This window comes from Tupaia chinensis, unplaced genomic scaffold (assembly GCF_000334495.1).
Source record: "Tupaia chinensis unplaced genomic scaffold, TupChi_1.0 Scaffold000257_1, whole genome shotgun sequence".
Classification (NCBI taxonomy): domain Eukaryota; kingdom Metazoa; phylum Chordata; class Mammalia; order Scandentia; family Tupaiidae; genus Tupaia; species Tupaia belangeri.
In genome coordinates, this window is record NW_006159737.1 from 4723636 (window position 1) to 4747283 (window position 23648).

The window sequence follows — 23648 nt, forward strand, 5'->3', positions numbered from 1 at the left end:
CTCTATGTCTCTCTCTGTCTGTCTGGCGAGCGCACGCGCCCTACAGTGAAAAATCTCTCAAAAAAAAAAATAATTGAAAAAAAAATCTAAATTATGTGGGACCAGCAGTTGGCGTAATGGCTATGTCGCTGGAATTTCATGTAGTTGACTGTGGTTTGAGTCCTGGACCCGGTGGCTTAAACTCACACTGGGCACATGTGCGTGCATGCTAAAGATCCCGAGAAAAGAACGGAGGGATTGTGGTGTGGCCATCCCCCCTGGGGGTGATTTCTCGCTTTCTGTCTCTCTGTCTCTCTCTCTCTTTCTTGTCAGTACACGTGCCCTATAGCAAAAACAACTCAAAGAAGAAAAAAAGAAGAAAAAATCTAAATGGTGTATAGTAATTGAATGTATAAATAATAATAAGTAATAATAATAAAGAAGTAACTTTGCCCCAGCTATTTCGATGGTAGTGCTCTTCCACAATTATTTGGAAAAAATTTTCTTGTGGTGGCAAACTTTGTCTCAGATACTTGTATATTCTAGCGTTCTCATGAAGGTGTTCCAAAGGTCTTAGAGGGGAGCAGGTGGCAGTAGGTACAAACTGGACATTTCCGGGATGGCAAACAAAACAGAAACGAAGTAAGCAAGCCAAAAAGCACAAAAAGAGCACAGTGATTTTGAAAAATCACAGTGTAGTCACTGTCTTGATGCATGATGATCTGAAGAATTATTAACACAAATCACATTTGTGTCTTGAACTACGTTTTGGGTGCATTTTTTTTTTTTTTTTAAATTTGACATTCTTTTTTCTCTTCCAGGGTGGAGGAGGCCGTCATCTTGACTTACTTTCCTGTGGTTCATCCGGTCATGATTGCTGTTTGCTGTTTCCTTATAATTGTGGGGATGTTAGGATATTGTGGAACAGTGAAAAGAAATCTATTGCTTCTTGCATGGGTATGGTGTTTATATCTTCTCTTTGTTGTAGTTAAAAAGACCAACCAGTAATGTATTATTTTTTCATTAGTCCACAAGATTAGGAAACTGTGATAGCAGTAACTCTAATCTATGGTAATTGTTCAACATCCTGTGGGAAGGGAAGCTTTCTTTTCACGAGAGATGATTTCAATACACATATTTGCTGTGCTCAAAAGATGAGGTACAGAATTACGAGAGGACTTCAAGAAGTGTGTGAAAGAATAGAATTAAAGTGTGCGTTTATTTTTGTGCAAAAACATTTCTGAAATTCACTCATCGTTTTTTCAGCTATGCATTTTCCATGAACATTTTGAAGACTGTGTACACTGATTATTTCATTCCAGCTGTGTGCTGACATTTTCCCTTGAAAGCATGAGTTTTTCTAGTGTCATTGAGCTTATTGGGATGAGAACTGGAGAGTCATAATGAATCTCTGTTTCTTTCTTTCTTTTCTGTTTAAAAACAAACTCAACGTATAAAGCCATGTGGAAATTCGATGGCAAGGTAGAAGACATAGATTATAATCCTGGCACTGCCTCTACTAAGTTTAGTGGACATAAATAAGTGCGTCTCAGTTTCTATAATCTTAGTAGTTTCTCTTTTAACTAGATTACTTGTAAATCTAGGACTAGATTACTTGTAAAATTCATTTTGTTATTCAAAGTCTATTAGTATTTTAATACAAAAATAGGAAATTATTTTTTTAACTATAAAAATTTAAGTCAATTAAAAATACAGTTTATTGAGGCCAGCAAGTGGCATAGTGGTTGAGGTGCTGGACTCCCACATGGCCAACCATGGTTTGAATCCTGGACCTGGCAGCTTGCTTTCTCACTTTCCTTCTCTGTCTCTCTCTCTCGGGTTAAAAAAAAAAAATAGTAAGAATAAATAAAATTAAATAAAATAATTTTTAAAAATTAAAAAAAATACAGTTTATCAGAAGAGCATTGAAATATTGCCTACCACTTGCACCAGGTAGTGAGGCTGCTTAACATATAATTGCAGACTCTTTTGTAAGAATCTTGAAAAATTAATTCATTGAGTAGCTTCATTTCCTTGTGGTAGGTCTCAACCCTGGCTGTGCAGTAATTTCATATAGGGAAATAGAAAACAAAATTCCATGTTTTACTGGTAAGCTGGATCTCTGGACAGAAAACAAAGCTCGTAGTTGTAGCAGTTGAGAATTTCCATGGGGTAAATATTCCCAGCATGGTCAATTTCAACCTCCCGACATTACATCCCTGAATGTGGAATTGGGAGAGATGAGTACAAATTGGTTCTCAAGAGCCAGTTCCTGCCCGCCCGTACCTGACTGGTTCCCTTTCCGAGCCAATTAAAACAAAATCTTAGTGTGAAGCTGAACTAAAGCTTTGCATTTTACAGGGACAACCCTATGTTAATGTATTACTTGGCTTCTTAGAGGATAACTTTTCAGGTCCATGATTGGAAAACAGGAAATACTGTAGAAAATAAACCATGCATAGAAAAGGGAAACACGCCCACTGCCTTACTTCTGTCCATATGAGCATACAGTGAAAAGGAGATGGTGGAAAGGTTTAGAATCTTATTTTGTAATTTGAAATCTAGGGGCCATAACTTAAAGGACTTTAAAGCCTTTTATAATTTGGAAAACGTATAATGTATTTTGAACCTAAAGAAAAAAATCCCTGGGAATCAGCAGTTGGCTTAATGGTTATGTCGTTGGACTCTCATGTAGTCGACTACGGTTCAAGTCCTGGATGGACCTGTTGACTTAAACTCACGCCAGGGGCGTGTGCATGTGTGCCCAGCATCCCGAGAGGAGAATGGAGGAGAAGGGGTTGTGGTGTGACCATCCCTCGTAGAGGGTGATTTCTTGCTTTCTGTCTCTCCGTCTTTCTGGCAAGTGCATGCGCCCTGTAGCAAAAACCTCTCTCTCTCACGCCCTTTAGCAAAAACCTCTCTCTCCAAAAAAAAAAAAAAAAAAAAAAGGAAATCTCAGAATCATTTTGTAAAACTATTGACTTACAGTGATGTCATACCTATATAACCAGTTTTGGTTTGGTATGACTGTCATTTCCCTCTCTCCTCCCAGCTTTTACTCTGAATAGTGCCTGGGCAATGATGCATTAAGGTGAGGTCTGATATTGCATGGAACTATAAAGGCTTTAGGGAATTTTTTTTTTTAAATATTTTTGCCATAAGGAACATGCACTCACCAGCACTCACCAGAGAGAGACAGAGCCAGAAAGAGAGAAAGTGAGAAATTCCCCCTCCATCCCACAGGGGTTATAGCCACACTGCAGTCCCTGCTCCTTCATTTTTTTTCCTGGAATTTTGGGTATGCATGCACACATACCAGGCTTGGTTTTCAAGCTGCTGGGTCCAGGACTTGAAAGTACAGTCAGCTATTTGAGAGTCCAGAACCTTAGCCACCATGCCAACTGCTGGCCCTGGAAACATATTTTTAAAGCTATTTTTTGCATTACATTAGATTACTTAAATGCTAGTAAAGCAAGGTGGCAAATAACAAAGTAATTTGGCCAGGTGCTTAAGATAGGATGAGTCATAGACTTGTGTATGAGAATCTAGTTTGTCATATTTGGTACAGCCTTATGATGTAGAAGTGACTTGGAAGACTAAGATTTTAATGGTCCATAACATGTTCCTTCCTTCCTTCATTCTTTTTTTTTTTTTGGAGAGGTTTTTGCTATAGGGTGTGTGCGCTTGTCAGATAGACAGAGAGAGAGAGAGACAGAAAGCGAGAAATCACTCTCCACAGGGGGGATGGCCACGCTGCAATCCCTTCTCCTCCATTCTCCTCTCCGGATCCTGGGCACGCACGCACATGCGCCTGGCATTCATTCATTCTTCAAGCGTGTGTCAGACACATAAATAGTGGCGCTTTTGCCATTGACCAGTATGTTATGACTATTTCACTGTTGTCTGGTAAGACTTCTAGTAGGGTTTCTATTGGGTGCTCGTAGTCCAGTTCAGTGCCAGCCTCTGGGAGAATGATGAGCATAGATGGATGCTGCCTCTTTAAAATCACCCCTTTGTTTTGGGACGCACTCTTTTTCACAAAGCGGTATTTTGTGCACTGCCGTTAAGTGTGTTCATGGGCGCCATCTGTATCTTGGTTGTTCCTTCCTACTGCTAGCTATTGGCAACTTATTCTTTTTGTTATTGTTTCTTCTTCACATTTAATTATTGTACATCTCCATAGGACATAATGCAGTTTTTTAAAAACGTGCAATCCGTTCTTTATTCTCATTGGAGTGCCTCTTTTCCAGACCTTACTTTGTTTAGATCCAACACAACTTCTCCCTTGCTAAAGAACAGTCCGTAGTCTCAGCTGCCAGTTATCTATGACTCATAGCAGTCTAGAGCCAGAACTCACGCAATCTTATGGGACATCATTAATGCATTCCTGAGAGTAATGTCTCCATGATCCCACCACACCCACTAGGCCTCACTTCTTACCGTCTCCCCGTACCATGACACCAAATTTCAAGACATGTCCTATGGAGGACAAACCATTATCCAAACCATAGTACCTGGTTAATCAATTTCTTTTCTTGATAACCAGCCAGAACTCCTAGACTATTACCAACTTGGTAATTTAAACCATTCACCATCTCCATTGCTCTAGTGAATGTGTGTTAAATTGAATGATGAGTAATTAATTAGAACGGTGAGTTGGAGTGTCCAGCAGGTCAGATGGACGATGGTATCTGGAAAGCATTGAGGTTTTTTTTTTTCATTAGGCCCCTACGCTAGCCAGAGTAAGACAGAGAAAGAGGGAAAGCGAGAAATCCTCCCCAGGGGTGACAGCTGCACTGAAATCCCTTCTACTCCATTTTCCTCTCAGGATTTGGGGTGCACGTGCACGCATGTCTCACATGTTTTTCAGGCCACCAGGTCTGGGACTCAGATTATGGGGTTGGCCATGTGGGATCCAGCACTTTAACCACCGTGCCACCTGCTAGTTCAAGTACTGAGAATTTAGAGGGGGGTGGTTGTTAGAAACGTTCGGGTTGCCCAGGGAATGGCTTGATAAATGGGAGTAAATTAATACAAAATGTGGTATGATGTGAGGTTGTGCGAAAACATTTGCAAGGCAACTCTTGTAGATTTTGTTGTTGTTGTTGTTTGTATTTATTTATTTATTCATTCATTCTCCTTGGGACTTTTACCTTAATTCAAAAAAGATTAGAAAGTTGTTTACTTTTGTTTTGATTACAAATATTTAAATAAGCAGAATGTACTCATCTACCTTGTCTGTTTCCCTGTATTCATTCTTGTTTCACTTTTCAGACCTACAAATCAGTGTCTTAGGTTAAAAAGACAGTTGGTATCTCTGAAAGCTGCCATGTCTTTTGAATGATTATGAACGAAAGGATTGGCAGCTGGGCTATGGTAGTGTTCAAGCAAAAGGAAAAATGATATTATTCATTAGACTGATGAAGAAAAAGTGAGAGAGGCTTTCCCCAAACAGATCTTTATAACAAACCTGCCCCCCTTGCCCCCTAAAAAAGCAGCAGCCATAACAAAAGACCTTGGCTAGCTAAGAGGCCACCTAATGGAAAACATTTCTGATGAACCTTGGACACGAATTTGACCCTTCTGTTGAATTAGAGATTTATAGTTGCACATTGGTAAACACCCTATTTACAGTTCCCAAATAAAATATAAGCTGCCCAGTTAAATTGAACTTCAGACACAACACAAGTAATGTTTTAGTATGAGACTGCCCCACGTAATGTTTAGGATATACGTATATCAAGACATTATTTGTGGCTCATCTGAAATTCAAATTTAAATGGACATTTACTATTTTTATTTGCTAAATCTGGCAACCCTACTGTCCTTCATATGTGTCCAACAGAAACCTTTTGTATTTATATGAAGAGGTTAAGAATAATTAAGTTCTCCATATAATAGGAAAACAAGCCAAAAATGACTAGTAAAAGAAACTTTAATATGCCATGATCGTCAAGGTAATTTCAGTAGCAGAAATTCCTTCTTGCCTTAAAAGAGAAATTGAAGCGAAGTGGAAATTGGCTTTAAGCTTTAGATGGGTACTTCCCAAGGCTTTAGCTGTAGACTAAATGATATTCATTTGTTATTGCAATTCTACCTTGCTATTAACACAGGCATTAGGAAAGCGGTGCCAGCTCAGGGGGAATGTAAACAGATTGAACAGACATGTTTACAATGTCGACAACAGCTGAATGTCACCACCAGGAGATCATCATTTGTCAGAGTGATGCTAATGTATGCTCAACTGCCAGCGAACCAAGTAGGCAAGGGCTGGTCAGAAATGAGGTTGGACGTACCGTACATGTTAAAAACAGTGCATCCTAGTTAAGAGGAAGAATTATTTTTTCAGTTTTATTATTCCCCCAAATTTGCATGTAGCTATTACTTGGGTGGAAGCATTTTTTAAAGCTTTCTTAAACTACTGAGTGACTGAGTCAGATCCAAATGAGTTGCTTAGTGAAAAATCAAGTACGTTTTTTAATGGCCATAGAGAAATTTTTACTCCTCAGTCTCTTGTTGTTTAAAATCTTCATTTTTTTGGAGAGATTTTTGCTAGAGGGCATGCACACTCATGAAAGAGACAGTGAGAAACAGGCAGAAAGTGAGAACTCATCCCCCAAGGAAGATGGCCATGCCGCAATCCCTTCTTTTCCATTTTCCTCCTGGGATCTTGGGCATGCACGCACATGCACCCAGCATGAGTTTGAAGTCGCCCCCTAAAAAAGCAGCAGCCATAACAAAAGACCTTGGCTAGCTAAGAGGCCACCTAATGGAAAACATTTCTGATGAACCTTGGACACGAATTTGACCCTTCTGTTGAATTAGAGATTTATAGTTGCACATTGGTAAACACCCTATTTACAGTTCCCAAATAAAATATAAGCTGCCCAGTTAAATTGAACTTCAGACACAACACAAGTAATGTTTTAGTATGAGACTGCCCCACGTAATGTTTAGGATATACGTATATCAAGACATTATTTGTGGCTCATCTGAAATTCAAATTTAAATGGACATTTACTATTTTTATTTGCTAAATCTGGCAACCCTACTGTCCTTCATATGTGTCCAACAGAAACCTTTTGTATTTATATGAAGAGGTTAAGAATAATTAAGTTCTCCATATAATAGGAAAACAAGCCAAAAATGACTAGTAAAAGAAACTTTAATATGCCATGATCGTCAAGGTAATTTCAGTAGCAGAAATTCCTTCTTGCCTTAAAAGAGAAATTGAAGCGAAGTGGAAATTGGCTTTAAGCTTTAGATGGGTACTTCCCAAGGCTTTAGCTGTAGACTAAATGATATTCATTTGTTATTGCAATTCTACCTTGCTATTAACACAGGCATTAGGAAAGCGGTGCCAGCTCAGGGGGAATGTAAACAGATTGAACAGACATGTTTACAATGTCGACAACAGCTGAATGTCACCACCAGGAGATCATCATTTGTCAGAGTGATGCTAATGTATGCTCAACTGCCAGCGAACCAAGTAGGCAAGGGCTGGTCAGAAATGAGGTTGGACGTACCGTACATGTTAAAAACAGTGCATCCTAGTTAAGAGGAAGAATTATTTTTTCAGTTTTATTATTCCCCCAAATTTGCATGTAGCTATTACTTGGGTGGAAGCATTTTTTAAAGCTTTCTTAAACTACTGAGTGACTGAGTCAGATCCAAATGAGTTGCTTAGTGAAAAATCAAGTACGTTTTTTAATGGCCATAGAGAAATTTTTACTCCTCAGTCTCTTGTTGTTTAAAATCTTCATTTTTTTGGAGAGATTTTTGCTAGAGGGCATGCACACTCATGAAAGAGACAGTGAGAAACAGGCAGAAAGTGAGAACTCATCCCCCAAGGAAGATGGCCATGCCGCAATCCCTTCTTTTCCATTTTCCTCCTGGGATCTTGGGCATGCACGCACATGCACCCAGCATGAGTTTGAAGTCACCACGTACAGGATTTGAACCACAGTCAGTCATGTGGGAATCCAGTGATGAAACCACTATGCTATCTGCTCTCTCTGTTCTTTAAAATCTTAATGTGGGGATGGATGGTGGCAAAACCAGTGCAATGTGATGCTCTGTGAGGCTGGCCCATGTAGGAAGGTTCCGTGTTTTTGTCTGATGACCTCCCTGAGTATTCTGGGTCCACCTGTGCCTGTAATCCAGTCTGGCTGAGACTGGAGGGTGCATTAAAGCATCAACACTCCATTGGGGGTGCTATCTCTCTTTCTCTCTCACTCATGGGAGAAATAAATAAACTTAAAACATCGTAATGTAAAGCTAGAGTATCTTCAATTAATTTTTTTACAGACTGTTGCAGACTTTATGTAGTCATAAATTTTGTCATTATATAGCTAGTCATGGTCATTAAGTTAAGATTAAACTGTTAAGTCAAATGTTTTTATCATTTTTTCATATTGGATGATAGCCTAGCAACTTCATTTCAAAATCAAGGTCCATCATATCATTCATCCTACGTTCAGCATCTCCCCCAAAGTTTACCTTTTTTTCCTTAGAAAATACTCATAGCAACTACATACAATTCAACTTGCTTCGCTAATGAGGAAAAGCTAGACGGCTGGTAGTCACTGTCATTAGCATTCAAATACAGTCCATGCTCAAAGCCCACGATTATGTCACTACACCGCTTTACTATTATAATACATTTAATTAATTACTGGCATTCTTTCTGTAAGTCTTAACTGTGCTTTAGTTCTTACTCCAAGGACTTGAGTAGTTATTTGATCTTTAAAAATGCAATTTGTTAATATCCTTATTATGAAAGGAACTCTAAAACTTCTATCATTGTTATCGTTTCTCTTATCTTGTCAGGGAATCAAGCAGTTTTTCCTTTCTCTTCACTCTTCCTCCTTGGCCATTCTTCTTTCTTTCTTTCTCCCTCTTTAAACATTTATTGAGTACCCAGTCTGACAGATACCTGAAAGTCAAAGATGAAAGGAGACAATAGAAAGATAATCCTAAGGGAAAATATAATATTAAATTTATAAACAAATTATTGTGGGAACCCAGAATCAAGAGTGAATGGAGGGAACCAGCAGTTAGCGTAATGGCTATGTTGCTGGACTCCCACGTAGTCGACCGCGGTTCGTGTCCCGGACCCGGTGGCTTAAAACTCACGCTGGGTGCGTGTGCATGCGTGCCCAAGATCCCGAGAGGAGAATGGAGGAGAAGGGATTGCGGCGTGACCATCCCCCCTGGGGGGTGATTTTTCGCTTTCTGTCTCTATGTCTCCCTCTGTCTGGCGAGCGCACGTGCCCTACAGTGAAAATCTCTCAAAAAAAAAAAGAGTGAATGGAGAACTTCTGGAAAGTTTCACCACAAAGTCTTTGTTTGAGCTGAACGTTGAAAGTGCACATGGGTGTTCTGGTGAAGGGGAGAAAAAGGGAATTTGAGTAACATGAAGTGTGGGCAGACGTGAAGGAGCAAAGGGACTTGGGGAGTTTAGGCAAGACTTAGAGAGTCAGTGTGGCTGAGGTATCCGTGCACATGAAACCAGTTCATTCGTGAAGGCCTTTGTGAGGAAGTCTGATATCCCTGGGGCTGTAGAGAGCCAAAGGAAGTTTCCAGGTTTGAATAAAATGATGATTCAGATTTAGGTTGGAAGACCATGGAAAGCCCTGTTAGTCCCCATGCTAAAGTCTTCAGAAGTCATGGATGAGATACAAACTAACTTTGAGGGCTGGAGAAAGGTGGCTGATATCAATAGACCTTACTGAGGTAGAATTATGGGTAAAGCATTTACATGATAGTACTGTTTGTGTTACTGGATGTCAGAAAAGGGAGCATACTTTTTAATATTTATTATATTTGATATTTATGCATTTTTCATGTAATATAAACATATTCTTGTGATACACTTTATTTTGCCCTGTTAACTAAAATCCTCGAAAAGCTATAGTTTTATAGATGTTAGTTTTAATTGGCATGTAATAGCTGTCTATTTTTATGGAGTATAATAATTGTATATATTTATAGAGTATAAATGTAAAAACTATGGAATGATTAAGCTACTTGACATCTCTGCACAATACCTACTTTTTTGTGATGAGAGCATTTAAGAATCTATACGTTTAGCAGAAATAGGCAATGTGTTTTTATTAACGAGTGGCATTGTGATGATCACTAGAACTCATTCCTCTACTCTAACTGAAACTTTGTACCCTTCGGCCAACATCTTCCTTTTAATCTTCTTTTCCTCCCCTCAGCTTTTGATAGCTGCCATTTTATTCTCTCCTTCTATAAGTCTGGCTTTTATACTCCACATGTAAGTAAGGTCATGCAGGATTTGTCTTTCTGTGCCTGGCTTATTTCATGTCATATAATGTCCCCTCATGTTATCGTAAATGACAGAATTTCCTTATTTTTAAAGGCTGTGTAGTATTTCATTGTGTATGACATTTTCTTATCCATTCATTCGTTGACAGACACTTGGCTACTAGGAATGATGCTATAATGAACATATATGGGCATTAGGAGTATTGATTGGCCGGTCATTTTTTTACATGCAGTTCCTTATCTGGCTTTGGGATCAGGGTAATGCTGACTCGAAATGGGTTTGGATGTAGTCTTTCTCCTTCATTTTTATTTTTTGGGAAGAGTTTGAGAAGGATTTCTATTCGTTCCTTAAAGGCGTGATAGAATTAATCAGTGAAACAAACGGGTCTTAAGTTTTGCTTTTAGTACTGATTCAGTGTCCTTACTTGTTATTGGCTGTTTGGATTTTATATTTCTTTATGATTTAGTCTTGTATGGGACTAAATCTTGTATGTATAATTTAGTAGGTTGTATGTGTCCAGCAACTCTTTATTCTAGACTTGCTTATAATTATTCATAGTAAGTAGCCTCAGAATTTATTTTTTTTAGAATTACTATATTTAACTTTATTTACTTATTTGTTTGTTTATTTTAATTTGACCAGAGAGAGACAGAAGGAGAGCAAGAGAGAAAGTGAGAAAGCAAGCCACCAGGTCTGGGACTTGAACCACGGTCGGCCATGTGGAAGTCTAGCATTCTTAACCACCATGCCATCTGCCTACTCTGTCTCAGAATTTAAAAAAAAAAAAAAAAAAACAATTAAAAAATTTAAACTTGCAAGTAGAGGAAAGTAAAGATGATATAGGCATTTCTGGGTTTGGAGGCTCAGTTTGTGCATCTAGGTTTTATATTCACAAGAGCCCATGAGAGAATTTTTGTTTCCTAAGTGATGCTGATTTGACTGCCTGTAATTATACCCCAGGAGAGCATGTAAGCAGATGCCTTTAAAAGTGAATTTGTCAGAGACAGGCCCAGGATGACTGCATGATATTCATGGCCTTAGTGTTAGGTGTTAGTGACAGGATTTTGAGTGCTCATTGGACCTTTTGCTTACTTCAGGGTTTGAGGTATAAATAGGTCCAGGTTTTATATTTCTGACCTTCAAATAATTCAGGCGTATGCTCTCATAAAAAGCATTTTCAGCCTCCTTATATATTGTTTGTTAATATGTACATTTGAGATAGTTTTAATGAAATATTCGTGGAATAAGGCTATTTCCATTGGTTTCATGATCAGCTGTACTCCATGCAAAGTCGCAGCCAGGTGTCTCTCTGGCAGCACGTGCTCTTGAAATGCTTACTCTACCTGCACATGTTGGTCTCCAATTCAGCAACTGGCGTCTTGATGAATTCAGATAAAGTGCAGTGTTTTTGCTTTCTCATTTGCTTCTATGATGTCTCTCTGCTGGCTTCCTTTGGCAAACACAAACAGTAGACATTCATTTAAAGTCATATACCTGTCCAAATGACCCAAGAAACAATGTACCTAAGTGTACAGAGAGTTAGAATAAGAGAGTAAATGACTCATTTCAAAGATGAGAAAGGCCTGGCCATGGTGGCCCAAGTAGTTAGGGTATGTGTTGCTAGAGGCCACATGACTGGCTGTGGGGGGTGGGGAGAGAGAGAGAGATCTTGGCGTGAAGACTGTCTAGGGTATTTCTCTCTCTCTTCTCTCTCTTTCTCCCTCTCAAGAAATAAATATATAAACTTTGAAAAAATGAGAGAATTAAGTCACTTAGTCTAGTAAGGAGAGTAGCTTTCAGATAAACTGTTGAGAAAAAACTCATGTTTATTAGGGCTGGTAGGTAGGGTGGTGCTGCACGTGCTGGACTCCCACATAACTGACTGTAGTTCAAGTCCCACACCTGGCAGCTTGCTTTCTCACTTTCCCTCTCTCTCTTTCTCCTCTCTCTGGTCAAATAATAATAATAATCATAATCATAATAAATACAATGAAATAAAACATAATTCTTAAAAAAGTCATGTTTAGTTCACTTGCAATGTCTGATGAAATTGATAACTAAGTAACAGATTTTGAATTAAAGTTAAGCTTTTTTCTCCATGAAATTACGTAAATTTTTTAAAATTACATTTTCTGAATTACAATCCGTATATCTTCCTCCTTTTTCAGAAAAAGGGTGATATCAGGCCCAGGTTACATATATAGATTAAGGTAGACCTTTTCATCTCAGGTGGTAGAAATAATTGAAATTTTATTAGAACATATTAACATTGTAGATGTGTCACCTTGGATTCCTGTTAAGCAAGATATCTGAATTATTCTAAAATATGTAGTTAATTCCTGAATTTTCTTTAGATTGTCTTTAGTTTTAACACTTTAAATTTTGAAAACTAAACTGCCTCAAATTTATTACAAACATGAAGACATTTACAGACCTTGTCCTTAAGAAGATAGGAATTTGAGAGCAGCAGATGGCGTAATGGTTATGTTGCTGGACTCCCACATAATCAACTGTGGTTCTGGTCCTGGACCCAGTAGCTTAAAACTCGTGCAGAGCAAGTGCCAAAGATCCTGAGAGAAGGGATTGCAGTGTGGCCATCCCTCCTGGCTGGGGGATAATTTCTTGCTTTCTGTCTCTCTGGCAAGTGCATGTGCCCTATAGCAAAAATCTCTCTTAAAGATAGAAATTTCAGTAGATAATACTTGCTAACATAAAAACAACTTCTAATTAATTAAAAATATGTATTATTTCAGAGTCTTTTCTCGGAGACAAGCATTTAAAATATTTTACAATTTCAAGTTTTGTGTAAGGTTTAAACTGCTGAATTGAAGGTATGAATTGATCACTTTTAATTTGAATATCAGAGGTTTGTCTTTTATGATGAAAATAATTTAATTCCAAACGTTCTCTTATTTATTTAGTTACTTATCTTTAAGAGCTGTTTGTTTTTCCCCCTTAGGTCATGTGCACTTGCCAGAGAGAGAGCGAGAGAGAGCGAGAGAGAGCGAGAGAGAGACAGAGACAGTAAGAAGTCACCCCTCAGGGGAGATGGTCACCCTGCAATCCCTTCTCCTCCATTCTTCTTCTAAGATTTTGTGCACGCACACACGTGTACCTGGCACATGAACCTGGGCGTCAGGTCTGGGACTTGAACCACAGTTGGCCATGTGGGAGTCCATCGATGTAACTGATATGCCATCTGCTGGCCTCAATCCTCTCATTTATTAGAAGTACTTTAAAGGAGTTCTAAACAAAATAGTCTTCTTTTGAAAACCTCATTTATTTATTTATTTTAAAGTTTATTTCTTCAGAGGAACAGAGAGGCACCCCAGCAGGATCGCCATGCACCATCCTGCCCCAGCCTAAGCTTGGATCACAGAGAACATTTAACTAAGGGACACGAAGGCATGTCGGACCTGAGATCTGATGGAGGAGGGCAAAGTGCAGTGGTTGGTAAACAGTGGTTGGGAGGAGAGCAATATTTCACAGGAGGCCTTGCTGGTGAGCAGAGCATTTTTAAGGAACTAAAAGGCTAGTGGAGGGAACCACTGTTGTAAGAGACTGCGAAGCTTTAGATGGGTTTGAGAAAGGGATGTGTGATGTCGTAGGGTGGATGTGCACCAAATATGGCAGTGCTGAGAGCTGGCTGTGTGAGCTGGGTGAGTTACGGACAATCTTGACTGTCATGTATACTCAGCAATCTAAGGTTTTGTGAGCAGGAGAGTGATACGGTCTGTTCTGTTTTGTTTTTTTGTTTTTGTTTTTGTTTTTGTTTTTGTTTTTGCTACATTTACCCTATAGCACTCTCTGTTTTTAGTACGTTCTCTTAGTAGGTTCTCGGCCTTTTGTTCACTTACCTGGGAGAAAATAGCTACCTGATCTTGCCATTCTAGCTAAGGGAGTTTCACATTTATAGAACCCTTTATAATGATGGAAGAGAGAAGATATATATTATTCTGACAATATGCCTTTACTGATGAGTAAGAAGAAGTATTCATGTGGGAAAGTCCAACTAATATTCTGGATGTTTTTCCAGATGTTCATTATAAATAAATTCATTATCTGGATGCCTTTGGTTCAGGTTTTATAACAAAAATTCAGCCATCAAGTTAAATTAGGCACCTAGAAACTAGGTGCTGGGCTAACGTGTCCTTAGGAGACAAACCAGCACCAGGGACACAGTTGAAGGGTTACCCCATTAATTATTGGAATGCTGTAGTCTTAAGGAAAGAAAGTTCTAGAAACAATGAACAAGTATTGAAGGAGTGTGGTAGAACTTGTTTGTGAATTTAACTTTTCAAGCATATCGAAAGGACTTCTTACAGACAATGCATATGCTCTTTTCAAATCATCATCGATTTGTTTGTAAAAGCAGATTTTTCAGACACGTGTACTTTTTCATATTATTGGATGCAGATATTTATTGTAACAAAAGTGCATTTCTTGCAAATCATTCTTGTAACTCATGCTATTTAAGTCAAATGGTCCCTTCTATTACTGAGACTGAATTATGGATGTTTTGGCAACTTTGGTGATTTAATAATTTTATCATTATTTATACATGGTTTTCTTTCTCCGAAACCATGCATGACTGTGAATCAGGTTGTAAAATTCACAAAGAGTAGTGTTTTTATGCTTTTTCCTTTGAAGCAAAAATATATTTTGGTTCAGGAAGAAACTGTATTTACTTAAATACAGCTAACAAAAAGAGGAATGAGAACAAACCTCTCTACTTGTACAAATATTTGTATATGTAGACTTGTAAAATTGTATATTTCTTTTAATACCTTTCTTAACAGATAGAGTTTGTGGTTATTATGAAAAATATATATGAATAATTTAAAATGCATGTCTTGCCTGAAAATAAAATAGAGCAATGAGAAGAATGTGATTTAGAAGAAGAAATTTTTGCAGACATGGAGTTTTGTGTAGGTTCAAATGTCACTGGCAGATATTAGAGTATGTGTATCCATTCTACACAATCAAACACATCTTTTAATATTTCTAGTTTTTTTTTTCCCTCTTTAATTTACTATAAGGTGTGAATTCTTGCTGGAGAGAGACAAGGGAAGAGAGAGAGAAAAAAGAGAGAGAGAGAGAGAGAGAGAGAGAGAGAGAAAGCATCCCCAAGGGTGAATGACCACATCACAATTTCTTCTCTTCTCAGGGCTTTGGACATGTACACACACGTGCCTGACTTTTTTTTTTTTTTTTTAGCTGACAGGTCTGGGACTTGAACTGTGAAATTAGCCATATGGAATCCAGCTGCCTTAACCACCTTGCCACTAGCTGGCCAAAAGTATCTAGCTTTCTAACTTGTCTTGAAGAAAGTGTAGTTGCAAGATGCCTGCCATCATGAACTCATGTTTCTTTTTGTCTGGAAAGGATCTGGACACCTTGGGTTGGATCTGAGTGAGAGGCACCATCGGAGTCAGAATTGAGACTGGTATTATTTTGGCTTGTTGCTTAGCAGAGTTCTCAGGCTTCTTCCTATTTGCATTTTTATATGTGGATTTTCATAATGGCGACCCCTGTCTCACATTCTGAGGAATGGCCCTCTAATCTGTAGAGATAGCCTCTTCAGAGACCATTAACACCTTGTAAATCTTTTGAGATAGGGCTGAGCTCGCAGACTTTAGCTGATGTAGCTTTCGAGACAACAGAAGCTGTGAGCTGTATACATGGTGACCTCTGTAGCGTGTCCAGGTATTTTATGGCTTTACCCTTAATGCTTTACCTCTCATGATATAGATCATTGACCCTGAGAACTCATAGCCCGCAGCTAGACCTGCAGATCCTGGAACAACACATTTCTCTGTCTAGTATTTTGAACGGCACATGAAGCAAACATTTACTAATTTGAACGTCACCAGCATCTTTGATAAAGAAATTAGCTCAGCAATTACCAGTGTAAATGAAAATTGCAAAGGGGAATAAATAGAGATGTATCTTTAGAAAGAGTCTTTTATATTTATTCAAGTGTAAGCATGAACTGAAAACCACAGCTCGCCCATACTTTCTTATGTGAGCTGGAGCCTGTATTTACTAAGTAGTTGTAAGACTCACTTGACAACAAGTGGTCTATTGCATTAGCTTTTTCTTAAGTTACACTGATCTCATCCTATTTATGATGCTTAAAAGATGTTTAGTGTTGTCTTTTCTTTGAAAAACTTGTAGAGACATTGAACATAGTGAATGATTGGCCTTCAGAGTGTCTGCTATGACACTTGACTAAACAGAGGCTGTGTGTGATATATGGTTTAAGCAGCAAGTCCTCTTGGGTTGTTAGTATTTCAGTCCCCATGGATTCTCAACAGAAGGGAGGCTGTTCCATTATCTTGTACAAATATTTGGCACTGGAATTCCCTTATTTACTAACTATAAGTAATATCATTTTTTTAAACCTCCAATCACTGGGAAAGGAAAAATAAACAACTGACATAAAGATACTTAGCACTGAAAACTTGCAGAGTTTAGTATTTGACAGGGTAGAGACTGGAGTTTATCATTTATCATCTAGTGAATGCAGGCCTTTAATCACACTTTTTGTTTATTGAAAGTGCTGGGTATATAGCATGTAGGTAGAAGTCAAAAGACATCACGTTTTAAAAATATTAAAATGTCCTGTAAAGTATATTTTATTTTGAAATAGTTTTTATTTTGGAGGAGGTGAATCTCAGGTCATATGAATTTTCTAAGACAGGCAGCTCTGTGGTTTTAAATTATGTTGAATGTTACTTGTATAAAAACTGACTTTTTAGTTATAAATGAAGAGAGTAGCAGGTTAAAATAACTTAAAATGTTTATGGTTTTTTACTTTTCTCTCAGCGAACCATATTCTTACTGAGGGTTTTCTATACCTGGTTGATTATCTGCTTTCTTGTACAAAGAAACTTATGTAAATGTGTCCTAGAAAGACATTACAATTTTGTTTTAATGTAAAAATTCTGTGCTGGTTGGCATTTATATAGAAAAACAGTTTGGAAAATTATTGTCTTGTCTGTTCATGGTGAGTTGGATACAGGGTTTTTTGTTTTCATTAGATAGAATATATCACAGAGCTGTCTCTATGAAGTTAAATAGAATGAAGGTAAATTTTATACATTGATAGAATATATTATATCTAAAATTGCTCTTTGTAATTGAAAGTATATTTTCCTATGTTTTTCTACTGCTTATCAAACTTAATATTCTCCAAAATAGGGCACTTAATAAGTTGATTGGCTTTGTTAGACATTGCTTTTTTTGTTTGTTTTCATTAGATTGATAAAAGTTAGAAGTGGAAATTGAAAAATAAATTGATTTCCCCAAAGTGGAAATTATTTGAAATATTTTATACACAAGTAAATATTGCCTTCTTATAAAGCTTGTTAATATCAATTATTAACATTCATGAAGTAAAGGCATAAAATGAAAAAAATACTTTTAGTATTAATGCTTTCATAATATTAATAGCTTGATTTAATGAACTATTAAGTACTCATTGGCTACATGGCACCATATTTCATTATAAAAATGGTAAAATGTAAATAAGCACAAGAAGTAGTCTTACTGTTGGAAAGAAGATGACGAACTGACAATATAAATTTAGCATATGAAAAGAGAAGATGGAATGATTGGCTGATATCATTCGCCAGGCTTTTTTTTTTTTTTTTTTTAGAGGTTTTCTCTATAGGGCACGTGCACTCGCCAGACAGACAGAGAGAGACACAGAGACAGAAAGCGAGAAATCACCCCCCAGGGGAGATGGTCACGCTGCAATCCCTTCTCCTCCATTCTCCTCTTAGGATCTTGGGCACGCATGCACACACGCTCTGCGTGAATTTTAAGCCACCGGCTCCGGGACGCAAACCGCAGTCGACCACATGGGAGTCCAGCGACATAGCCATTACGCTAACTGCTGGTTCCCCCAAGTATTTTGACATAGCAATTAAAGCTCCATTTGTGCCTTTTACCCCCAGGGAAGTTATAAGGAGTTTTCTACCATCTTTAACATTTTTTCATATTGATAGCCTTTTCTTTTTTTCTCAAGTGGCAAAAGGTCAAAAATGAGAACTTAGGGCTTTTAGAACATGTTTTCCTAGTTCAAAGACAAAAAGAATGTTGTATACACATGTGAGAATGGGTTCTGTGTGCACGTGTGTTCTGCGGTTGGGGTCTGTCGACGGATCATGAGGCATTGGTAACGATAGTGCATACCACTGACACTATTTCCTAATGTAATGCTTGCTGTGTACCAGCCACTCTTTTTATGTGCTCATCAAATTCTTCCAACTCTCGTCTGAAATCTGCTCTACAATTCTCCCTAATTTACCCGTGGGGACTTGGAGGCACGGCACAGTTATGTGATTTGCCCAGCTTAGTGGAAGAGCTAGAATCTGAGTCCAGGATGCTGGCTCTGGAGCCTTTGTCTCTCTATCATGGATGAATTCTGGCTAGCTCTACTTTGTTTTTAAGTATGGAGATGGTTTAACATTGTTTTGAAAAGTAAATGGCATAAGGAAGTCTCTGGCATAGTAAATGCACACAGACACATATGCGTACATCCACATGGACATATTTGCATATGCATGTATATATATGTAAGTAAACTTGATTTATTACCTTCTTTTCTATTTTATTTGATACATAAACAGTACTTGATTATACACATGCAATACATATCTACTCATCAAATAAATTAAAGCCAGGCTTCCTTCACATAATGAAATTGACAATAACTTAGGATGCTGTGGCTGAAATGAACTATTATGGAAAATTACCCAACTTACACTGATTTGGGCAGACTGTATGTATGGTTTTAATAAGCAATATTGCTGGCAAGATCCAAATTTCCAGTCAGGGTTCAATAAAATAGACCTCAAGGTGGGGCCCATAAATCACATTTAAGTATACACTTTTTATATTTTGTTCTACCATTCCTATTTTTGAACTACTGAAGGTACATTTACTTGAGTATTCAACTCCTTCATTTTTAAGGTTTTTACAATGCATTGGGCACTGGTGCTCACCAGAGAAAGAAAGACAGAAAGAGGAAAAGTGAGAACTCATGCCACCAGGGGGTGGCCACACTGCAGTCTCATCCATTGTCCTCTCAGGATTTTGGACATGCATGAAATCACAGGGTCTGAGCTCAGAACGTGGTCAACCATGTGGGAGTTTAGCACCTTAGCCACCTCACCGCCAGCTAACCCCAATCATTCAACGCCTTTATCTTTGAAGTACTTTTGGACTACTTTTAATTTTCAGCCTTTTCGAAGTACTTTTCGGTATAAAACATATTTAAAAGCTTTCAGCCACCAGGTCTTTTCTCTTTGGTGTTGAGGCTGCAGGAGGGTTTTTGCTTGTTTGAATTTTGTTTTTACTTTCACCAGAGTGCTTCATGCACATAATTTAGAGTTAATTTAGTTCAAAGAGGTGGGGTTTTTGTTGTTGTTGTTTAAATGAAAAATAGCAGTTCTTCACCCCTGCTATTTTGCTTGCCTGAGGCAACTACTTACAATTTTGTCTTAGCAAATTCCTTTGGCACTGACTGCTCTATCTCTAAGTCATGAATTTATGTAACTCTTCTTCTCCTCCTTCTTCTTCTTGTTCTCTCTCTCTCTCTATCTCTTCTAAGCCCTACCCATCGATTTCTTCTTATGCATAATGAACTGATGCCCTTTCCTGCTCTGACCCATCTCCCCTTAGCCCAGACATATCCTAACTTTGCTTAGATCAGTATTTGCATGACGATAACTAAGTGAAACCTATTCACAGCTGGGGCAGGTAAACTACTAGGTTTATGTTTTCTTTCTGGAATAATGTATTTTTCTTGGAATTAATACCTCTCCTTTTCTAGGTACTTTTGTCTGTCTGAATTTTAAACTCCCTCCCATGTAATTTTTTTCTTTATGTATTCAAATACATTGGGCATTTTGTCGATTTTTTAAAGATCTCTCTCAGAATGTTCTAGACCTGCTCTAGTCTAGGCCTGCTGGAGCTGTCACCATAATAGGATATCCTTTCATGACCATTCTGGGATTTCCTTTGACTCCCTTTTGTTTTAGAGACTCTGTTTCCTGAATTCCAAGTCATTGTCTTTCTCTGTTTATTCTCATTTTAGGTAGCACATCTTCCAGTAGTTTCCTGAAAAAGAATATAGACAGGAGTGTTTTTTTTTTTTTAAGTTTATGTGCATGAAAATGGCTTTATAAACCCTTACAAATTCATTTTGCTAACCATAGAATTAGAGGTAAAAATCATTTGTCCCTCAGGATTTTGACAACCACTGCTGCTGTCCTTAAATAGTCTATCGAGCAATCCAGTGCTGCTTGGGTTTGATTTGAGGTTTGAACCTTTGTAGGAAAAGTATGTAAATGGGACCTTCCAGCCTCTGTTTCCAGTACTATGTTTTCCCCTCTATTGTACTTGCTGGTCCCAGACCTAAGGTTTTTGTTTTAGGGTCTCTAGTTCTTTAATCTTCTGGATTAATGGAGATCAGGGTAGTCGTTCAGCTGCATATTATGGGACTGGGGACTTGAAGGGTTTAATTTCTCCCTAAACCACTGTTCAGCCCACCTCTTTTTAGCCTGACTGGTGTCCTGAGCTATGCTACAGCATCTGAGGAGCTCTGGGATATGTCTTAGTTTTCTCCACTGATGGTTTAATATTCAACTTTTGGAGGACAGCTGACGATGTATTACTTTTCTATCTGCTTTGCATCTTCCCAAATATATTCACTAGTGTCTGCCTTCCTTCTTTCCTTCCTCCCTCTCTCCCCACCCCTGGGATTATATCTTTTAAAAATATCCCTCTATCATTGTTTTAGTAAAGTTTCAAGAAGGAGAGGGAAAAGGACGTGTGTCTAGTCTGCTTTCTTTAGTGGAAAACCACAGGGTTGGTGATTTCAGGGAACCAGATCATTTTTATAAGTAAACATGTTTTTAAGCAAGGGTCCTACTTGAGATTTTACTGTTTACTGTTTTATAGATAGTGAGGTAAATAGCCTTTTCTGTGAGTGAGTTCCCTTTCTTTTTACTGGGAATGCCTTTACTTACAAGTCACCAAGGGCTTAAATAGGAAGAGGGTGTCTACCTTCCCTTTTTCATCACATACTTCCAGTGGACAAAAGGACTAGGAATCTACACTGCTCTTGCCATTCTGCAGCCAGCTCCAGTTAGTTTAAAATAATATACAAATGGATTTCAGCCCTTTAGAAAAAAGAAATTGGGTCCCCCACCCTCCACACCCATCCTGTTTCAGTTTTCTAATAAAGATGTTTCAAAAAAACCCAGCTACTTTCACACTGGACAGGAATTTTACTAAATACTTTGTCAAATAGTTTATGGGATTAGATGTTCTGTAAAAGAGAGGTGACATTGATGGTGTCAGGAGAAAGAACAATTTTATACATCATCATTCTTGAATCATAAGTATATCTACACAGGAGGTATGAATTGAGCACCTGCTGTGTGCCAGGAAGGCTTAATTATTTAAAACATAATGTTCCCTCCTGCCTCATGCAGTTTACATTCTTATTTTTAAAGGAATGATTATTTAATTTTATTTATCATTATTATTTTTAAAATTTGCTACAGAGCACATGTGCTCACAGGGAGAGAAAGAAGGGGAGAGAGAGAAAGAGAGGTGAGAGATAGAAGGAGTGAGAAGGCAAGCCCCCCACCACATTCCAGCCTTGAACCACAACCACAGTCCACTATGTGGGGGGTTCAGCATCTTAACCACTGTGCTACCTGCTGGCCCCCAGTTTATATTCTAACAGATACTATTATTATGTGGTTAGTGATTGCTGCCATTTAGGAAGTGCTTGCAGCAATGCACTTTATTTCACGAATCCTTAGCATCCAGCTGCTTTGTAGAGTAGCCAGAATTTAAAGCCAGAGCTTTTAAATTTATGCTATTTTATTTATTTATTTATTTATTTTTTGGAGAGGTTTTTGCTATAGGGTGTGTGCACTCGCCAGAAAAACAGAGAGAGACAGAGAGACAGAAAGCAAGAAATCACCCACCGCCAGGGGGAAGGGCACGGCGCAATCCCTTCTCCTCCATTCTCCTCTTGGGATCTTGGGCATGCACGTACACGGGCCTGACGTGCGTTTAAACCACCAGGTCCGGGACTCGAATTATGATCGACTACATGGGAGTCCAGCGACATAGCCATTATGCTAACTGCTGGTCCCAAGTCAGAGCTTTTTTGTTTTGAAGATTTTTTGCCATAGAGTATTTGCACTTCTGAAGAGAGATAGAGAAAGGGAAAGTGAGATATCAGCCCCCGGAGGGATGGCCATGCCATAATCCTCTCTTCATTCTCCTCTTGGGATTTTGGGCACACACAAGTGCCTGGCATATTTTTCAGTCCTCTATATCCAGGACTCAAATTGCAGAACCAGCCATGTGGGATCTAGCATCTTCACTGACATAACACCTAATTACCACAGGCTTTTATTATTTTTTTTCTTAAACTCAAAGCCCATATTCTTCTACTTGCTGACTTGCTTAAACAAGTCAACCAAACAATTTCAGATACATTTTTAAATCTAATTTTCCCACTGAGAGTGTTTATTTTTGAACTGAAAGGTATTACTCTTAGCCTGAGAGGTTTGGTGGGAAAAAAAAAAAGTCCCTAATTAATCGCATCATTTGGAGGTAGGTCCTCTTATTAGCTTGCCTTACTAGGTGCATTTTTTCCCCATGTACTTATGTTCAGGTATAATAGTTATTCGTAAAACACACATTTTAGTTTCATTGTGGTAGAAGAACCCTAGTTATTTTAGGGAACTCTGTATTGAATGCTTTTTTCAAAGCAAATAGCATTGTAATGCAAATAATTACATTCTAATTTCCCTGTATAAGCATGCATTTTCATTCTTCATTCAGTAGGTTTAGTATGTTTAACTGATGCTTAGTTAGCTTAAGAGCCATGGGGAGTATGCAGGTATTGTTTCTTTTCTTTAGCTATGTAAATTGTCTTAAATATTTAAAGGCCCACTAAACTCTTATAGTGTAATCCACAAAAAAGATATAGGTAGAAGACAGAGGCAATATTTAAAATAAAAGTGTGTAAGCAGATGGCCAGCCTCAGTAGCATGAACAGTAGTGTACTGATTTACAGCGGTGCTGGAAACCACATGGTTGACCACGGGTTCAGATCCTGAGTTGACTTAAAACATACTGCGTGCATGTGCTTGTATTTCCTGGCTGACTGCAGGGAGATGATACAGACCTATTTGGGGTGCCTCCTTATTTCTGTCTCTCTGGCATGCTCTTGCTCTCATGAAAAAAATAAAATAAAACAAATGAACTTTAAAACTAAAGGGAACCAGCAGTTAGCATAATGGCTATGTCGCTTGACTCCCACGTAGTTGACCGGGGT

General features: G+C 38.2%; 1 protein-coding gene across 1 annotated transcript in view; it reads left to right on the forward strand.

Moving 5' to 3' along the window:
* TSPAN12 (tetraspanin 12) overlaps nucleotides 1–23648 on the forward strand; it is an 85803-nt gene that overhangs the window by 19763 nt on the left and 42392 nt on the right.